This window comes from Eulemur rufifrons, chromosome 19 (genome assembly GCF_041146395.1).
Source record: "Eulemur rufifrons isolate Redbay chromosome 19, OSU_ERuf_1, whole genome shotgun sequence".
NCBI classification, from domain to species: Eukaryota; Metazoa; Chordata; class Mammalia; order Primates; family Lemuridae; genus Eulemur; species Eulemur rufifrons.
In genome coordinates this window covers 92,610,023-92,626,001 of record NC_091001.1, presented here as the reverse complement: position 1 = coordinate 92,626,001, position 15,979 = coordinate 92,610,023, and the positions used below count along the sequence as shown (strand labels likewise).

The 15,979-nt window shown below is 37.5% G+C and overlaps 1 protein-coding gene and 1 pseudogene across 4 annotated transcripts in view; one reads left to right on the top strand and one right to left on the bottom strand.

Annotated features, from left to right (window-relative positions):
* LCLAT1 (lysocardiolipin acyltransferase 1) overlaps positions 1-15,979 on the top strand; it is a 183,304-nt gene that overhangs the window by 3,503 nt on the left and 163,822 nt on the right. Inside the window, exon 2 of one of the 4 annotated variants that reach the window (XM_069494228.1) lies at positions 11,321-11,445. The exons of the other annotated variants lie outside the window; for them this stretch is intronic. The gene's annotated coding sequence lies outside the window, so the exon portion shown is untranslated. The remainder of the gene's footprint in view (positions 1-11,320; positions 11,446-15,979) is intronic. 4 annotated transcript variants of the gene reach the window in all.
* Positions 9,249-9,339, bottom strand: LOC138400406 (U6 spliceosomal RNA; annotated as a pseudogene).

Sequence of the window (15,979 nt, the reverse complement as noted above, 5' to 3'; positions counted from 1 at the left end):
GCTAAATTCTCTAGCTGTAAAATTGATCTCCACTTCTTTATACTACTAGAGTTGTCTAGCACCTAACCAACATAACATGAATGCAGTGAAAATCAACTGCAAGGTGGAAGAGCAAGCAATATACAGGATTGCATTGTAAATATGCAGGATTTCATGAAGTCACAGCAAGGTGGAGAACTGCTCAAACCATAAGCACAAATCAAAGAATTAATGAATAGAGGAGGCAGAGATTTCTTAAAAAGGATTCAGAAAGCAATGACCATGAAAATGATAAATTTGCCTTTAGAATTCATTGAAATTGAACTCTCCATCTAAAGACACCATTAAGAGAATGAAGAGCAAAATATAGACTAGAAGAAGAAATTTGCCATTCATATATCTGACATAGGACTCATACCAAGAATATATATATGTATGTGTGTAAAATCAATAAGAAAATGAATTTAAAAAATGCATAGAAGTCTTAAAGAGGCACTTTCTAATAGAGGATCTCAGAATGGCCAGTATGCATATAAAAAGGCAATCCACATTTAGTCAATGGGAAATACAAATTAAAACAATAAAGAGATACTACTATACAACTTCTGGAATGGCTAAAATTAAAAAGACGTCAATGTCCATGTTGACAAGGATATAGACCAGCTGGATCTCTTACGTGTTGATGGTAGGAATGTAAAATAGTACAATCACTTTGGAAAACTGTGGCAGTGTCTACTCTTACCCATGATCCAGTAATTGCATTCCTAGGTATAACCGAGAGAAACTAATGTCTACTAAAAGACATGTAAAAGAATGTTCATAGCGTCTTTATTATAATAACCAAAAATTGAATATAACCCAAATGTACATCAGCAGTAGAATGGATGAATAAATTGTGATATATTTATAAAATGAAATACTACAAAAGCAGTAAAAGAATGAACTATGGATATACATAGCAACTGGTTGGATCTCATAGACATATTAAGTCAGACATGAGATTGCATACTGCATGATTCCATTTAAATGGAGTTCAAAAACAAGTACAGCTACTTCCTGGTAGTAGAAGTCAGAATAGTGGCTACTCCAGGGTGTTGTTGGTGTTAGCGGTGGTAATGACTGGAAAGGGGCATGAGGGAACCTTCTGGGATATTGGAAATGTTCTATATCTTGGGATGAGTGGCAGTTACGTGGGAGTATGTATATGTAAAAATTTAAGTTTCACACCTAAGATTTGTGTACTTTACTGTATATGTATTATTATACTTTGATTTTAAAAAAAGTGGCTCTAGTAAGAATATAGCAATGCTTGATCTTTTGAGGAGCAAAACCAGATGTAATGTTCAAAGTGGTGCTTTTAAAGAATTTAAAAGTAGTATGAGAGGTTCCAGGGGAAAATGATAAAATTTATAATTCTTTGGCTAGGCACAGTGGCTCAAGCCTGTGATCTCAGCACTTTGGGAGGCCAAGTTAGGAGGATCACTTAAGGCCAGGAGTTCGAGACCAGCCTGGGCAACACAGTGAGACTTCTTTACAAAAAAAATTTAAAAAAAGATATAAATATTTTTTCTAAAATGGCTTATGTACTTAGCTTGCAAAAGGCAAATGTGAAATCAAGGTTGTCATATACGGTTTTGCAGTTTGTTTACAGTTTGGTCACAAAATTATGCCTATGTCCTCCACCAATTGAATAGTTCCTTGTCCTTAGTACATTGTTGCAAGTATAACCTAAATTTTGATAAATACAATACAATATATGACACATTATAAAAATATATTGATTAATTTGTGTCATTTTTTGGGGGGGAAAATTCTAATCAAATCTTTTTTTCGTCATTCTGAGATGTGGTCCTGAGAAGTCACTGCATGGCCTTTTCCCTGCTACACTAATTGCTCTTAGGTAATGAGGACTGTTGCATGCAGTTCCTTTGGCTACAAGGGTTTGAATGTAATAATAGAGCTAAGAAAAGCCTTTGGTGAGTTCCTTGTGGCAGTGAGGTAATTCCCCCAAAAAGCTTTTGTGAGCTAAAGTCACGCCTCCACCTGGTCGTCTCCATGTGGCAGTCGGGCCATGGCGATCCTACAGTGGAAGGGACAACTGAGGGGCAGCCATCAGTGAAAGCTGACAGTATATGATTAACTACTTTATCTGCAGTCTTCTCATAGTTGGGGTTTCTGAAAACTTCAGTTGTTTACTTCCTCAGAACAAGTGGGTTACTGTTAGAAATAAAGGAAAACTACCCTTAGTTTTCCATCTCAAATAAGAGATTACATGTATTTTATGTTTGTAAGTGTATATAGTTAATTCCCTTGGGAGAACTCATAAGTAGGGAGATGGCATGTTGTTGAGCTGGTATATAGTAGTGGTGTCACAAGGGAAGGAAATACTGCAAGAGAGATAGGAATAAGAATGATGGGGGAAGAGGAACAGCTCTTGCAGCTCTGTGCGGCTGGGAGTGTGGAGTAAAAAGGATTGTTTTTAACTCCGACAGAAACTCTTCCCCTACAGGAATGTTTAAATATCTTGCAGAAGGCAGCTTTGGCTGTGGCTCTTACTATTTCTGCTGTCCTGTTTTTGTAATAGCAATACTTTCTTAGAATTATTTTTTCTTTATATTGTGCAGCCTTAAATAAAAATTTAACCCTGTGTGGGGTTAGGTAGGAAAATGATGGAAACTTGGGGTGGCTTGAACACCAAAGTGTTTCTTTACTTACTTGAACATTTTTGGACACCTGCCTGAGCTTGGTGATGGGAACAGAGTTGAATATAACATGGTTCCTGTCCTTGAGCTCACTGTGTAGAGGAGAGAAATAAACAAATCAATACCTTCAGTGCAGAGAACATTGAGTTTTATCACCTCTAGGTTTTCCATGGTGAAAGGTAAGCACAGCAGCTATGAAACTGTTATGAAGTCCATAGGTAGTAATGGTGACCCTCTCTTTTAATACATAATAATAAAAATAGCTAGCATTTATAGAGTGTTTAACTACATAGTGAGTTCTGTTCTTAATGCTTTAAGTTTTTAACTCCTTTAATCCTCATAGGTTCCACTTTGAGGTAAATATAGGTACTATTATTATCCTCATTTTATTTATGAGGAAACTGAGGCCCAAAGAGGTTAAGAGACATGGATTTGAACCAAGGCAGTCTAGTTTCAAAGTCTGTACTATTAGCTGTTATGCTATAATGCCTATTTTAATCCAGTGTAAATTTAAAATATACTGTACTTATGTGACTTTAAGTGTAAGGGATTGGTTATTTGAATAATAGCATGCCTTGACTATAAGTTCAAAATTTCTGAATATCCATGCTGAATTTAGCTTACTATGGTGGCTTAGGGTGATTTTGTCTATAATGTGGGAGATGTAAATGAGACATCCTTTTTGTCCTTTCCCTTTTTGTTTGTTATAAAGATTGGCACTCTTAATACTCTTGCATGTTCCATTATGTCCTTCTGAAATTCAGTAAAAAAATATTTTCAGGTTTATTGTTTGTGCTATAACATACACTTAATATATTTTGTGATGTAGCACTCAAACTGGAGAGTTTGTAAATTACTGGGTTAACATCTTTGTTAATGTAACTGCAGATTCAAATTTCAGTTGTATTTTTAACATGGTTGTTTATTAAGTCCACTGGATTAAATTAAAGGAAGAATTATGTTTGCTCTGTTCTCTAAGAATGGGAAGGCAGTGGAGAAGCAGGATTGAAATAATCTAGAATACTCCAGGGAGTTCTGGATGACCTTAGTTTGCTGTTTATGTTAGTAATGAAACCAGCACAATTTAGCTTCTCTTTCCTTCAGAGAAGAAATAGACTCAAAGTCAGAGTTAATCAAGATTGAGTCTTCTTTTTGCTAGAGCTACCGTGATAAACAGTTCTTGCCTATTGAGTAGGCTAATCTTCAGGGAACTGAGTCTACATTGGATATAATTGTTCCCAAAGCTTTATTTATTTTTTCTTTATCTAGAATTTCTTTAACTCTCAAAAATTTTGGGTGTTATATTCTTATTTTGAATTAAGAACTCTAAAATTGTGTCTGATTTTCTTTTATAGCTGTACTTCAGACTTCTCAAGGACATTTCCATACATATTTATTATATAGCGCTTTATAACATTTCTAGGAGATGGGGAGGTATTTATGTTAGTTTCCTGTGGCTGCTATAACAAATTACCATAAGTGTGGTGGCTTAAAACAATAGAAATTTATTTTCTCAAGAGTTCTGGAGGCCAGAATTTTGAAATCAATGTTAATCTACCAAGATCAAAGTGTCGGAGGGCCATGCTACCTCCACAGGCTCTAGAGGAGAATCTGCTCCTTGGCCTCTTCTAGCTTTTGGTGACTTTTGGTATTCCTTGGTTTACGGCTGTATCACTCCGGCCTCTGCTTCTTTGGTCACATTACCCTCTTCTGTCTGCAGTCAAATCTCCCTCTTAAAAGGATATAGTATGTGACTGTATTTAGGACCTACCCTGATAATCCAAAATAATCCTCCCATCTCAAAATACTTAATTTAGTAACAGCTATAAAGCCTTTATTTATTTTTTTGGCGACATAAGGTAACATTTACAGCTTCTAGGAATTAGGACATGGGTATATTTTGAGAGCCATTATTCCATCTATCACAGTATTATTTCTTAATCTGTGTTTTACAGGTGAAGAAACTTGGTTAATTATCTAAAGTTCACAAAGTTAGAATCAACCTCTTCCTCTCTCTTCTTCTCAGTATATATGTTTCCCAACTACCTACCTCCTTTTAGAAAATAGTAATATTCTGTGTATAAGTAGATTTATTATACAGCAGTGTTTGGGGATACTCTTTCTTTTTTTTTAGGCTATTTATTTTGAGATAATTGTAGAGTCACATGCAGTTGTTAGAAATAATAGAGATTTCCTGTACCTTTTACTTTGTTTTTTCCTGATGGTAACATCTTGCAAAACTGTACTACAACATTACACCCAGTATATTGGCATTGATAACAGCCAAGATACAGAACAGTTTTGTTGTAAGGATTCCTTATGTTGCCTTTTGCTAGCCACACACCCATCCCCTTCCATGACTTCTGACAACTACTAATCTGTTCTATATTTCTGTAATTTTGCCATTGGAAGAATATATAAATGAAATTATACAGCATATAACCCTTAGGGATTGGCTTTTTTCACTTAGCATAATTCCCTGGAGATTCATTGAAGTTATTGCATGTATCAATAATTTCTTTTTTCTTTCTTAGTATTCTGTAGTATCCTTAGTATTTCTGGGTCTGGATTTACCCATTGAAGGTTATCTGGGTTATTTCTAGTTTTTGGGTGTTAGGAATAAAGCTGCTATGAACACGTGTGTACAGGTTTTTGTGTGAATGTAAGTTTTTACTGCACTGGGATGAGTATCCAGGAGTGTGTTGCTGGGCCATATGATGGTTGCATAGACAGACACGTGGGTTTATTTCTGAACTCTGAATTCTGTTCCATTGATTTATATGTTTACCCTTATGCCAGTACCACATTGTCTTAATTACCATTGCTTTGTAGTAAGTTTTGAAAATGGGAAGTGTATGTCCTACTTTATTCTTCTTTTTCAAGATTGTTTTGTCTATTCTGAGTTCCTGGCAAGTTCATATGAATTTTAGAATCAGTTTGTCAATTTCTACAAAGAAGTCAGTGGGAGATCTGATAGTTAATAATTTTTAATATATTCATTGACTTGTACAACTAACACCACAATTAATTTTAGAACATTTTCATCACCCCAGAAAAAAACCCCATATTCATTAGCAGTGACACCTCATTCTCCTCCCCACTCTCCTTTTCCCCTAGGCAACCACTAAGCTACTTTCTGTCTAGATTTGTCTGTTCTGGACATTTCATATAAGTGGAATCATAATATGTGGTCTTTTGTGACTGGCTTCTTTCACTTAGCTTAATGTTTTCAAGATTCATCCATATGGCAGCATGTGACAATACTTATTTTTAATGTTTGTATGTTTTCTTTGGAGAAATGTCAGATCCCTTGCCCGTTTTTAAATTTGGTTATTTGCCTTTTTATTATTGAGTTGTAGGACTTCTTATATAGTGCTAGATGCATGCTCCTTATCATAGATGATTTGCAAAACTTTTCTCCCATTCTTTTCACTTTAAATACAGTCAAGTTAAAAAAAAGTTATATCTGCAACCTTGCTGCACTTAACTTATTAGTTCTAGGTGGTTTTGGGGGATAGATTTCTTGGGATTTTTTATGTAAACCATCATGTCATTTGCAGATAGGTACACTTTTACTTCTTCTTTTCTGTATGACTTTTATTTCCTTTTCTTACCTTCTTGTAGTAGCTAGAACTTCCGTTTACTATGTTGAATAACAGTGGTAACAATGGACATCCTTGCCTTGTTCCCAATGATAGCGTGAATGCATTATGCATTTGGTTTTATATCACTGAGTGTGATGTCTGCTGTAGGTTTTTTATAGATACTCATTATCTAGTTGAGGAAGTTCCTCTTTATTTCTATTTTTTTCTGAGAGTTTTTCTTATGAATAGGGAATGAATTTTAGCAGATGATTTTTCTGTATTGATTGGTATGATCATGTGATGTTTTTTCCTTAGCTTGTTAATATTGTGGATTACATTGATTGCTGCTTTTTTTTTTTTTTTTTTTTTTTTGTTGAGACAGAGTCTCACTTTGTTGCCCAGGCTAGAGTGAGTGCCGTGGCGTCAGCTTAGCTCACAGCAACCTCAGACTCCTAGGCTTAAGCGATCCTACTGCCTCAGCCTCCCGAGTAGCTGGGACTACAGGCATGCGCCACTATGCCCGGCTAATTTTTTCTATATAGATTTTTAGTTGTCCATATAATGTCTTTCTATTTTTAGTAGAGACGGGGTCTCGCTCAGGCTGGTCTCGAACTCCTGACCTTGAGCGATCCACCCGCCTCGGCCTCCCAGTGATTGCTTCTTGAATATTAGACCAGCTTTGCATTCTTGGACTAAATTCAACTTTTTATGTATTGTTGAATTCTTCTGGTAACACTTCATTAAGGATTTTTGTGTCTGTATTCTAGTATTGGTCTGTAGTTTTTTTATTTTTTTCTCTCTTTTTTTTGTTTACATGTACTATTGAAGTTTTATTCTTTTATACTGTCTTTTTCTGGTTTTTGCTTCAGGGTAGTACTAGCTTCATAAAATGAATTGGGAAGTACTCCCTACTCTTGTTTTCTGGACAAGATCGTGTAGAATTGGTGTTAATTCTTTAAACATTTGGTAGAATTCTCTAATGAAATGATCTGGGCCAGGTTTCTTTTTCAGAAGGTTTTAAATTATGAGTTTAATTTCCTTAATAGTTACAGGGCTATTCAAATTATTCATTTAATTTTGAGGGAGTTGTGTAAGTCTGTGCTTTTAAAGAATTGATCCATTCACACACAAAGCAGGCCTCTTCATTACAGCTGGGCAGGGCTTGGAGTTTCAGCTCCTTTCTAGGTCTCTACTGACACCACTGGGGTTCAGTGAAAGTCAGGTGAAAGTCCTGACTCCCTACTAGGCCTCCTCTAATACCACCGCAGTAGGTGTCTCATTACTGCTGGGTGGGAGTGGGAATCTAGGCTCTCCTGGTGGTCTCCTCAGGCACTACCTGGCAGGGGAAGGGGGTCTTATTACCACCTTGCAGGGAAGAAAATCTGACCTCTGGTATCACCCTTGCAGGTGCAGGGGCTGGGGGACATCTGGGAGGCAGGTTGAGGCACAAGGTTACAGCTTGGTGAGGGTGGAAATTTAGGCTCCCCACTTGGCCTTTTCTGTTGTGTGTGGAAGCAGGCCTGAGTTTTTTTCTCTGGTGTTGGCTGGAGTGCAGGTTATTGTCTAAAAGTTTTTTGTCTCACTATGCCGCTCTTTTCTTGGTTCTTTAAGCAGGGGCTTTTTCTTTTTTTTTTCCTTCTCTTCTTTTGTCTTCCTCCACTGGCATTTCTGAATTCCTGGCTTTTTCAGCTCATCATCTGTGGTATGAGGCAAAAATAAAACCCAGGGAACTCACCACTGTGTTGTTTCATGGGTTCCTGTGTCCCTAGCTGGTCTACCTTCTTATCTCCACCTTCAGAGTCTTCTTAAGTTTTTTTATTTGTGACGCCCAGGGGTTTTAGTTGTATAAAGCTGGAGCAGTTAGGAAAAAGTATATTTACTTGATCTTGCTGGAAGCAGAAGTTGGACTAGGATTGCTTTTTAATGGAAGAAAACGGGCAGAAATTAAGATGCATGAGTTGTGTAGAAAGACACTTAAGTTAGTTTTGGGTTAGTGACTTGGAAGTGACAACTGTTTCTTGATTTCTTCAGAGATTATTTCTGTATATCTTTGTTAAGTAAAACCAAACCTTCTTTAGTTTTAGATCTCGTAAGAAGCTTGAAAATTCAGTGAATTAATTTATTTCTGCATTTAGATATAAATTCATAATAAATCTAAACTTCTGGTTTAGTACGTGGCAGAGAAAAATTTATCTTTGTGAAAGATTTTATGGAGGGGTGTAACTCAGTTTTCTCTAGTGGTTGTTAGAGATCTTGAAGCTGTGGATCCTTATCTAAAAGAAGAAGAAAAAGGCACGGTGGTTAAGATCTACATAAGAAAACTTTTGAGTCTGAAATGTTCCAAAAAGATTGGTGGTTGTTTTTGGTGGAAAAGTATCTAGAGCACTTTTCCTGGTTATTTAATTTTATGGGGTTTGCAGCTTTCATTTATTTTGATTTATTTTACAATTTTGTAAGTTGTGAATAACAGATAGTAATACATATTGTTCTTGTCCGTAGGCATGCAAAGGAATTTTGTTATTTGGAAGTACAGTTGAAGTATGGTTGATTTCTTTCCTCTTTTGTGGAAGAAGCCAGTTTTGTATCTATTAAGTAAATTCATTTCTGTATTCCCCATTGGGTATATAAGTGTCTGCTCTTTGGATTCTCTTCTGAACCAGTTGGAACATATTTGTTCCCTAATTACAAAAGGAATTAATTAAAGTCATACACATGTGTTGATTTTGTATTTGTATGAGAGACACAATGTTATATTTTTGTTTTAGTTATCTTTAACAGCTTGAATTCTGAATTTAGCTTGACTGGGCTTGAATTACAGCTGTAACACTTAACAGCCAGGGAATTGTAATTTTTAACCTGTTTACCACTATAAAAAGAGGTTACCATGCTGTTTTCTTTCCATGGTTATTGTGAGGATTAAAAGCGATATTACAAGTTACACACTTATCATAGTACCTCATATATGATAAGAACTCTGTGGTTTATTTTTGCTTTTTTTTTTATTTATTAAAAGTGTCATCCTTGCACAGGGGCCATGCTTAATCTTCTCTGTATCATTCCAATTTTGGTACATGTTTTTTAGTAATTTTAGTTGCTGAAGCGAGCACTTTGTTTTATTTTTAATTAGAAGGCTGTGGGCAACTAATTTTACCTTCCTGAAACTTAGTTTCTTAATCTGTTGATAAAAATGACATGGAATTTTCACTTAGTTGTTAGGTCATAAGTTTCATTAGCAATAATTGTAAAGAGTAGAATGAAGTAAGTGACAATAGTTGCTTTTGGAGGGGATGGCATGTTTAATATGCAGTGACCTTGCTGCTCTGAGAAAGAAAAATGTAGAGTTTGATCTGGTGAGCCATTCATCACAACAGCAGCCTGGTCATTCGATTCAGTAAACAGTGATTGAGAAGACCCTGCTCTGCCTGGCTTTGTACTAGGAAGAAGCGTTAGGGCTGGAAATGTGGCTTAGCAGGCTAAGAGAATTTTTATCATCTTTCTGCCTTCTTTCTTTTTTTTTTTTTCCTTTTTGAGATAGAATCTCACTGTTTCCCAGGCTAGAGTGCCATGGTATCAGTCTAGCTCACAGCAACCTCAAACTCCTGGGCTCAAGCGATCCTCCTGCCTCACCCTCCCAAGTAGCTGGGAATACAGGTGTGTGCCAGCATGTCCGGCTAATTTTTCTATTTTTAGTAGAGACGGGGTCTTGCTCTTGCTCAGGCTGGTCTTGAACCCCTGACCTAAAGTGATCCTCCTGCCTTGGCATCCCAGAGTGCTAGGATTACAGGTGTGAGTCACTGTGCCTGGCCTATCTTTCTGCTTTAAAGCAATTTGGAGGGTAGGTTCTGATAGATGGAAGGCTAAAACTGCCTTAAATATAGGAAGTAATATAAATAGCTGCCAAGGACCTTGATAGATGTGGAATGCTCTTCAGAGAGTAGAAACCAGAAAGGGCTAGATTTTATTTAACCTAGAAATAACTTTTGGGAGTTTCAAGGGCAATTTTTGGGTCAGTTGGGAGGTGGGGGTGATCTAAGAAGAGGGAGGATGTGGAAAGATGGCTCAAGGTTATGTTATTTAAGTTGACCTTTCTCTCTGACCCTCAGTATTTACAAATGTTTTACTTAAGAGGTAGCAGGTGAAAGTGGATGGGAGTCGAGTAGAATTGGTGAAATGGTTGAGTTAGAAGAGGGGATCCTCAGAGGCTGAGAGAATTTAAGTCTCCCAGAAATTAGCCTGGTCCAAGGGAAGATGTTGGCTTCCTGTGTGTTGTATAATTGGAGCAAATTGGGGGATGGTTTAAGCCAAGGACATTCCCAGCTACTGTTAAATTAGGATAATGAAAATAAGCCTCAATGCAGTCTACTATGTGAACCATAAGGAGCTTCTGTATAAATAGATACCTACATTTATAACCGAGCAACATGAATTTTGATGTAAGGAAATTAAGTACTACTATAAACAAAAGCAACAGTCTGCTCAGTACAAATATGGTTTAAAGTTTTTTGCAAAATAAAATGGTCCTTATAATTTGGCATCATGATCCAGGGAGTGGGGAGAATGTGGTCATGCCTGCGTTCTTTCTTTTAGGAAGGTCTTTGGGTTCCTCTAGCTATCTTTCAAACTCGAATACACTATGTGTTACAAATTGTGGGGAAAGGAACTGCTCCTTACCCATTCCTTCTTGGGTGGGGATGTAGGCTCAGATTTTGCCCTTGCTATTCGTATTCTGACTAAGGGTGTTGCTATCAGGGAGAAGCAGAAGCTCCAAGGACCCGGCCAGTGTTAACATTTCAGTCTCCATCTTTCCCTGGAACCTGAGGGGTGGCACACATATTGGGCTCTCACTTCACTCTTCTGGCATTCCTATTCTAAGCACTACAACCAGCACAGTTCCCTGGCTTCCTGAGTTGCCTGTGAATTAATCCAGTCAGTACTGGAGTGTTTCCATTCCCTGGGCCCATTATAACCTGTTAGTACTATGAACCATCTGACTAGCCCAGTGCACTCTTCTCAAACTCTGCTTTCTCTTTTTTCTCCCATTTGTCACGTTCACAGGCTGAAAGACAGAGTTGAGGTTCTCTTCTAGGACAATTGTGATGCTACTGAACCCATGGGCAATTAACAAAGCAGCTTCTAGCTACTGAATGTACTTTCTGAAATCAGGACTGTAAAAGCTTTGGGTAAGTCTGTATAATGGTTTCCATGTTTGCGGTTCTTATCTTGCTTCATGTATCTGAACACAAAGCTTTTTAGATTGATCATAGTTGTTCCTGTTTATGTTGTGTTGTTGAAATGTTCTAATGCTTGCTCCATAAACTTTTCATTATAAAATAAACATTTATTTCTGTTGAAGAGATCTAAGTTTCCTGTTGATAGAAAATAAATTGGTATATTTCTATCAAAGAACAAAACCCAGCATTTCTGTTTGGCATTTGGTCATATGATTCTTTTTGAATCTTTATGTTGAAAATTAGGCACCATTTTATTTAGAGTCCAAAATATTAAATGGACTATGTTCTAGAATTCAGTCCTTACATTTTCTGCTACATGTAGCAACTGACTTTTATTTGACTCTAGTGGGTCATAGCAACTTATGTAATACCATTAGCTGGTATCTTCCTTTTGGAGCAGTGAGGGCTTGGGGAGGTGGGAGTGTTTATCTCTGTGGGTAACTCTGACAGCTGATTCTGGCCATGTCCTGTCCCATCTCTAGGCTCACAATCTCCATCTGCCCAGTGTCCATCTGAAATTCCTGGCTGTTGCCTTCAGCCTTAATTTGGCCAGAACTAAATTCATTCTGAATCCCATATTCAGTTTCCTTCCAGAATATGTCTGTTACTGTCTATTTAATTGTCCAGGCTTGAACCTTCATAGACAATTTTGACCCCTGTTCACTCCAAGCCTTTTTTCTATTGCTTCTTTCTTAATGCTTTTGATTTTTTTCACCCTTATCTTTATACTTGCGTTATTTCAATAGTCTACTAGTTGGTTTCTAAAATAATAGCTTCCATTTATTGTGTATGTGATATAATAAAGAATACATCTGGTCTTTGTCCCTGGTTCCTGACAGTGAGCTTCAAAACCTTGGAATTTCCTGAGTGATGGAAGTATCTTTTGAGTCCCTTTTACCACACCTGAGTTTATGCAGATGAGGTGACTTTGGTGTGCCCTTAGATAGTTTCAAGGGAGAAGCTGTCTACATCAGACAGACCAAGATTAGAGGGTTGGGATTTTAGCTCTACCCCCAGTCTCTGGAGAGGGGAGAGGAACTTGACAGCAAGCTCAATCACAGGGTCAGTGATTTAATCATGCTTAGGTAATGAAAACCCGTATAAAAGCCCTGGAATAGTAGTGAACACATGGCTGTGCTGCAAGAGTGACACCTGGATTTCTTGATGAGAGAGCATGGAAGCTTTGTATCCCTATACTCTCTTCCCCAGACTTTGCCCTGTGCACTTTTTCCATTTGGCTTTACCTGAGTTGTATCCTTTATAATGAAACTGTGATTAAGTTTTGTGCTTCCAGTGATTTCTGTGAGTTGCTGTAGAGAATTATTGCACCTGAAGGGAGGTTTTAGGAACCCCTGAATTTGTAACCAAGTCAGACATTAGTGCAGATAGCCTGGGGATTTCTGAAGTAAGGGCAGTCTTTTTGGGGACCTTGCTTTATAACTTGTGGGATCTGATGCTAACTCCAGATAGTGTCAGAACTAAACTGAATCGTAGGACACCGAATTGGTGTCAGGGCACTTAACCCTTTGTCAGGCATTATGATGTGTGTGCTACATGCGTTATTTCTTGTTATACTCACCAAGTGGGTTAAGACCTGGTTTTCTCATTCTTGTTTTACCCATAGAGAAAGGTGAAGTTATAACTGCCCAGGGTCACAGAGCAAAGAAGTGATGAACTCAGTGTTTTCTGTTTTTAAAGCCCTTTACTTAACCCTTCATGTTGAGCCAACTGCCTTTCTTTCTCTAGGTATTACTACCCTCCTCTAATCTGGCACTTGTGGACTGAGGACTGCTTTTTCTAAGTTAAACTTTTATCATATCATTTTTGAGCTCAGAAACTTTCAGTTACTCTTTATTACTGCAGAATAAAACCCATACTTCTTTTTTTCCCCTAAGGTTTTTTTTTTTTTAATTTCAGAATATTACAGGGGTACAAGTGTTTTGATTCCATTTTGCTTTTGTGCAGTATGAGTCGAAGTTATAAGTGTGCCCATCACCAAGGTAGCATGCATTGTACCTGTTAGGTGAAATTTACTCATCCTCTTCTCCCCCCTCCCACCTACTTGGTTTCTGTTGAGTTTTACTACCATATGTACACATGGGTGTTGATTGATTAGTTCCAATTTAATAGTGAGTACATGTGGTGTTTGTTTTTTCATTCTTCTGATACTTCACTTAGAAAAATGGTCTCTAGTTCCATCCAGGTTGTTACAAAAGGTATTAGTTCACCATTTTTTATGGCTCTGTAGTATTCCATAGTATACATATAACACATTTTATTAATCTACTCATTTATTGATGGGCACCTAGGTTAATTCCACATCTTTGTGATTGTGAATTGTGCTGCACTAAACATTCAAGTGCATGTGTCTTTTTGATAAAATGACTTTTTTTCCTTTGGGTAGATACCCAATAGTGAGATTGACTGATTGAATGATAGGTCTACTTTTAGTTCTTTGAGGAATCTCCATACTATTTTCCATAGAGGTTGTACTAGTTTGCAGTCCTACCAGCAGTGTATGAGTGTTCTTATCTCTCTGCATTCACACCAACATGTTGTTTTGGGACTTTTTGATAAAAGCCATTCTGATTTGGGTAAGGTGATATCTCATTATGGTTTTGATTTGCATTTCCCTCATGATTAGAGACTTTGAGCATTTTTTCATATATTTATTGGCCGTTAGTCTATCTTCTTTTGAAAAGGTTCTGTACATGTCTTTTGCCTACTTTTTTATGGGGTTGTTTGATATTTTTCTTGCAGATATGTTTGAGTTCTTTGTAGATTCTGGTTATTAGCCCTTTATTGGATGTATAGCATGTAAATATTTTCTCCCATTCTGTAGGTTGTTTATTCACTCGATTGTTTCCTTGGCTGTACAGAAGCTTTTTAGTTTAATCAAGTCCCATTTGTTAATTTTTGTTGTTGCTGTGATTGCTTTTGGGGTCTTCTTCATAAATTCTTTGTCTAGGCTGATATCTAGAAGAACTTTTTCAACATTTTCATCTAGAATTCTTATAGTTTCATGTCTGAGGTTTAAGTGAGTTGATTTTTGTGAGCGGTGAGAGGCGGATCCTGTTTTAGTCTTCTACATGTGGCTATCCAATTTTCCCAGCACCTTTGATTGAATAGGGATTCTTTTGCCCAGTGTGTGTTTTTGTCTGCTTTGTCAAAGATCAGATGGTAATATGAGGATGGTTTTATATCCGGGATCTCTGTTCTGATCCATAGTCTATGTCTCTGTTTTTATGCCAGTACCATGCTGTTTTGGTTACTATAGCCTTGAAATATAGCATGAAGTCTGGTAAAGTGATGCCTCCCGATTTTTTCATACTGCTTAAGGTTGTTTTGGCTATTCAGGGTCTTTTCTGGTTCCGTACAAAACATAGAACCATTTTTCCTAGACTTGTGAAAAATGATGTTGGTATTTTAATAGGGATTGCATTAAATCTGTAGATCACTTTGGGTAATATAGACATTTTAACAATATTGATTCTGTCAATCCATGAGCATGATATGTTTTTCCATCTTTTTACATCCTCGGCAATTTCCTTCCACAGTGTTTCATAGTTCTCCCTGTAGAGGTCTTTTACCTCCTTAGTTAAATATATTCCTAAGTATTTTATTTTCTTTGTTGTTATTGTGAAAGGTATTGAGTCAGGCCGGGCGCGGTGGCTCACGCCTGTAATCCTAGCACTCTGGGAGGCCGAGGCGGGTGGATCGCTCGAGGTCAGGAGTTCGAGACCAGCCTGAGCAAGAGCGAGACCCCGTCTCTACTAAAAATAGAAAGAAATTATATGGACAACTAAAATATATATATACAAAAAATTAGCCGGGCATGGTGGCGCATGCCTGTAGTCCCAGCTACTCGGGAGGCTGAGGCAGGAGGATCGCTTGAGCCCAGGAGTTTGAGGTTGCTGTGAGCTAGGCTGAAGCCACGGCACTCACTCTAGCCCGGGCAACAGAGTGAGACTCTGTCTCAAAAAAAAAAAAAAAAGGTATTGAGTCAAACCCATACTCCTTAGGCAGCCATTGAAGGCCCACCAGAGTCCAACAGGCTTCCATTAATACTGCTGTCTCAGTCTTTATACAGAACAAAGAAAACAAACTCCTGTTGTATTTCTTGGATGGGCCACTCAATCTGTATCTCTAGTGAATTGCATTGGAGAGGGAACTGTGTCTTTTTGTTACATGTGAAGTATAATCGGAAAGTCAGAATTTATGAAAGGAATGTCATTATAAAAATAGCAAATGCTGACAGAGTAGTACAGGTAATTAAGTGCTTTTAGAGTTCAAAAGAGGAACAGCTTCATGGAGCAGTTGTATTTTGAACTTGGCCTTAAAGAGGTAGTAGGATTTTGAGAATTGTGACTGGGGAGAGGACCCTTCTACTCAGAAATACCATAAGTGAAAAGGAATGGAGGGGATTGTTGGGCATCCATTGAAGGTGGTGTTGATGGCAATGAATACTTCTGTTTATCTGGAG